Source organism: Vigna unguiculata, chromosome 5 (genome assembly GCF_037176805.1).
Source record: "Vigna unguiculata cultivar grain cowpea cultivar isolate G323 ecotype 2 chromosome 5, ASM3717680v1, whole genome shotgun sequence".
In the NCBI taxonomy this organism is placed as follows: domain Eukaryota; kingdom Viridiplantae; phylum Streptophyta; class Magnoliopsida; order Fabales; family Fabaceae; genus Vigna; species Vigna unguiculata.
The window spans coordinates 36,711,251-36,716,487 of record NC_140796.1 but is presented as its reverse complement, the minus strand read 5'-3'; positions in this window follow the sequence as shown (position 1 = coordinate 36,716,487).

Genomic DNA, 5,237 nt, shown 5'->3' with positions numbered 1-5,237 from the left:
TTTTAGAAGGAAGAAAATTAAAAAAAAAATACACAATTTGGTTTCTATGATGTTTCTCAAATTTTGGTCCTTTTCATTCATATGAATGACCAATATACCCTAAGCACAATTTCCAATGGTCCCCAAATCCAATTCCCACACTAGTTCCTAAGCCCAGATTTCACACTAACCTCAAGCTCAATTTCCACACTAGCCCCCAAGCTCAATTTCCACACTAGCCCCTAAACCCAGTTTTGTCTGGCCTCACAATTTTTTTCTAGCCTCTAAGCCTAGTTTTCCTTACTCTCAAATTAAAATAAAGGAAAAATGAAAAATGAAAAAAAGTAAATTTCACTCATGCATTCACGCATCCATGTAAGCATATCATATAGTTTAAAAAAGAAAATCATAACATTTCATGCATCATCACATCATGTCATCCATCATACTCCACAAAATCATTGAAAATCATTTAAAAAAATAAAGAAATTTGAAAAACAAAACGTCAGCAATGATATTTTTTTGTAAGTTGCACAAATGTTAGGCATTCATGCGGTGTTTGTCCATACTTCATGAAAAAATTCAGGTTCTCTTTTTATACATCAGGACCCTCTGCGGAGCAATGGTCATTGATTTCTTATGCCACATCGAGGCCTTTGCGAGGCAATGGTCATCGATCTCTTTACATCAAGACCATCTGCAAGGCAATGGTCATTGTTTTCTTATGTCACATCGAGGCCCTCTGCGAGGCAATGGTCATTGATTTCTTATGTCACATCGAGACCCTCTACGAGGCAATGGTCATCGATCTCTTTACATCAAGACCCTCTATGAGGCAATGGTTATTGATTTCTTATGTCACATCGAGGCCCTCTGCGAGGCAATGGTCATCGATCTCTTTACATCAAAACCCTTTGCGAGGCAATGGTTATTTATTTCCTTTCTTTACATCAAGGACCTCTACGAAGCAATGGTCATCGATTCCTTTACATCAAGGCCCTCTACGAGACAATGGTCATTGATTTCTTTGTCACATTTGGATCCTCTACATGGTAATGGTCATCGAATCCTTTACATATAGACCTTCTCCTCGGGATTTCAAAAAGTCAAAGTACAAAAAGAATATGGTTTTTTGGATTGGGACCCTCTATATGGTAATGATCATCGATCTCTTTGAATCAAAGCCCTCTGCGAGGCAATGGCCATCAATTTCTTTACATTAAGGCCCTTTACGAGGCAATGGTCATTGATTTTTTATGTCACGTTGAGGCCCTCTACGAAGCAATGTCATCGATCTATTTACATCAAGACCCTTTGCGAGGCAATGGTCATTGATTCCTTTGTCACATCGAGGCCCTTTACGAAACAATGGTCATTGATTTCTTTCCTTTCGATATAGGCACTCTCCTCGGGATTGGTCTAATATGTTTTTCAAAAAGTTAGAAAAAAAGATAATAAAACAAAGTGATTTGTCAGATTGTGACCCTCTACATGGTAATGGTCACCGAATCTGAATCTTTTGAATAGACCCTCTCCACGGGATTGGTCTAATTTGGTTTTTTCAAAAAGTAAAAAAAAGAATAAAAAGAATTGGTGTGTCAAATCGAGACTCTCTACTTGGTAATAGTTACCTAGTTCTTTTCTTTAGATACAGACCATCTCCTCTAGAATGGTCAAGTTTATCCTCAAATTTATCTTCTTTTGAAACTCGAACAAATTTAGTGTTTTTATCTTTACTTATCATTTATTACGATAATATGAAAAGGTTAAATTTTCATATTATCTACTAAAATCTAAGTAAAGAGGGGCAGTTGTCAACACCCAATTTCGTTTGGGTGAATAAATTTATTTTCAAAAAATAAAAATAAAAACAAGTTTTTTTAGTTAATGAAAAATAAAAAAAATATGAAACAAAATTTTCTTCAAAGATTTTCAAACTTTATTTTTTTTAAAAAAGGAAAAAGAAAGAAAAAAAGAGAAATGGAAAAAATAAAAAAAAAAAGAAAAAAGGAAGGAAGAGACTTATTAATTATCAAACTCCTATCCATGAGCCCAACAACTCATATATTTTATACCTTTTTGTTCCTAATAGAGAAATTAGTGATATGATTTTAATCATTAGAAGCAATTCTCTTCAAATGATAAGAATCAATATTACTAATTGGGATTGATTTTGTGCTCTGATTTGTTAATGGTTAGAATCAATATTACCAATCTTGATTGATTTTGTGTTCTGATTTGCTACTATTTGATTCCCTTGATGTACTGCTATCATGACTAATTCCTTCTTTATGTTGTTCATTACAATTAAAGCTCGGATTGCATTAATATTGCAATGTGTATATAAATACTATGTTTGTCATACGGAAAAAAAAATATTATCTACACTTCTCTAATTGTTTTCCATCACCATTCCCACATACACACCTCATCTTTAAAAAACACATATTGAAGGAGGTAAAAAAAAAGAGAAGAAGATTATCTATACTCTTTGTTTCTCTCTTATTACCACCTACACAGACGCATCTCATTTTTATCTCTCTTGAAAAAAATACAAAAATATTATAAAAGGAGGCAAGAAAAAAAAGGCAGAGGTACATCATTGTTAGTTTCTTTTTCTTTTGATTTATTTTTTTGTTTTTCATTATTTTGTTTAAATCATATAAAAAAATCCTATTTCTTTGGTATTTGTTCGACTGTTCACGTTGCATGACACCCATTTTAAACTTTCGTTCTTTTTTTTCTAAAAAATATATACCAATCTAAGAATAAAAAAATAGCTTTCTTTGTTTACTTTCTAATATCTGTCTGGTTGCTCATGTCGTAATGACATCCACATTCACTTTTAAATAACTTTAAAAAAATATGAAAAATTATAAAAGATTAAAAAAAAAGAATTTATTTTCATTGTTGGTCCGGCCGCTCGCGTCGCATGACATCAATAATAAAATAATACTAAAAATTTGAATGAAAAAGTTTTCAAAATTATTAAAAAAAAGGTTATTTTTCATATTTTTTCCAAATAGCTTTTTCAAAAAGAACTACGTAACCTTGATTCTCCATTTACAATGGAGATATGTCGGAACCAGGATTAATCCTTGTCGGACCCAAAAAATCAAAAACATATTTTTGTTTCTTTTGTAAATTCATTTATTATTATTTTTGGGGAAAATAAATATTTTTAAAAACCACATAACTTTTGCACATTTAATTAAAGGTACCGTCACATAGGACGGGCGTTGTGGGGTGCTAATACCTTCCCCATGCGTAACCGACTCCCGGACCCAAAATCTAGTTTTTCGCAGACCTTGTTTTATCCTTTTTGGTTTTTCCTTAGTTTTCTAAAATAAACTATGGTGGGGACTCCAAATCTTTTTTTTTTAATTTTAATTTTTGGTTCGTCGTCGCGTCGCGATTTTTGTAACGTCCTATTTAATTTTTAAGCGAAATTAAAAGAAACGTCACACAAAGATAGTACAACAACGTAGTCCTGGGATCCTTAACACAACCCCTACAAAGTTAGGCACACCACGATGCCAACGGAAAACCAGATAAAAGTCTAATAGATGATAGTAGAGTAATAAAGCATAAAGCAATACATGGGCCAGAGCCCTAAAGAAAACCCATTAAGAAATAAAGTCCAGCACATGGAGACTATGCGGCGGAACCATCACCTCCCTATTGCCCACGGGTGTTCCTCGCATCTGCTCACATCAACAAGTTGATGATCATCGCAAAAGAGAGTACCACACAGCAGAACACACAACAATAAAAGTAGGGTAAGCTAGAGCACAAAAGATTTCATTCATTCAATCAGATATATTTTCACAATATCATATACTCATATCAACCAAGCATGTTATGACTTTTTAGACAATACACTACGACACGACTCGACTCATCCGGATACGTATAACCTGGTCAGATTTAGCGGATGCTTGCACTTGTGGTGGATACCTCTGCTCACCCCCAAGCTGCTCACCCCCAAGCTATGTGTTACAAGTGTTACGATGAATTAATTTCCCTCACGACAAGGTGATAACGCTGTCGTTGACGCGTTCAAATTAATACTACTTATCTATAACAACTTCAGTATTGTTAAGAAAGTAGTCAACAAAATAGTAAGGGTAAAGTAACCCAAAGTCGTCTCCCAACGAACACGGAATTGATTTTTAACAAATTAGTTCTTATAAAACTATACAAGAGTTAGTCAAATAAAATTATAAAAAAATATAGGGGATTAAGATAAACAAAGATAGAAATAAAATTTAAAAGATAAAAAAAAATAAAAATAATAGTAAAGAAAATAGATTGATTCCATTGCTTTTTCAAAATAGATTCATCATCGGTTATCTAAAGATTATTGCTCAATTAATTATTGTTGTAGATTTACAAATTAATCAATGTAAAGTCTCAATGAATTTGTTGGCGTTCTCACTTTTAACCAAAGTACAGTCTCAATTAAAAGTGAGAACTTTTAGATTATCCATAGTAAATTCAACCAAAGTACAGTCTCAATCAAATTTTACTATGCCTAATCATGTCTATTCTTTTATCTCTTCACCAAATAAAAAGCTTAATTAATCAAAGTAAAGTCTCAATTAATTTTCGTTAGAGTAAATACCTTTAATCAAAGTAAAGTCTCAATTATTGATAAAAACTCATTTAATCATATGAAAGTTTCTAAATAAAATCAAAGTAAAGTCTCAATTAAATTTAAAAACCCTTGACTCATATGATCAATATGCACATAGATTTAAAATCATTACTTTTTATGTGATTCAAAGATAAAAGACATAGATAAATTAAAACCTCAACAATAATAAAAAGAACAAAGAAATTAATTCATTCTAACCTCAAAATCCATAATGAAATTACAATGGAATCAACCCAAGAAGTTTAGCAATCCATGGAATACAAAATAAAAATAGAAGAATGGAGAGAAGAAAGAAATTAGGTCCCCCTAAGGGTTCCTAAATTCCGACGTGCCGAGCTTGTTTTCTACTTCTCCCTTGGTCTCTTTATATAGGAATTGGACTGGGCTTTTCTGTTGCTAAAATCTCTCAAATATCTTTTGAAATAAAGAAAAATATAAATATTTAAAAATACTTGGAGAGATATAGACTATTTGACAAATATAATTGGTTGATAATATCAATATCTAATATAATTAAATTAATTAATTACTTAAAGATATATGATAAATTATCACCAATTAATATTTGTATTAATTTTCCAAATCAACCCTTTGCAATCTC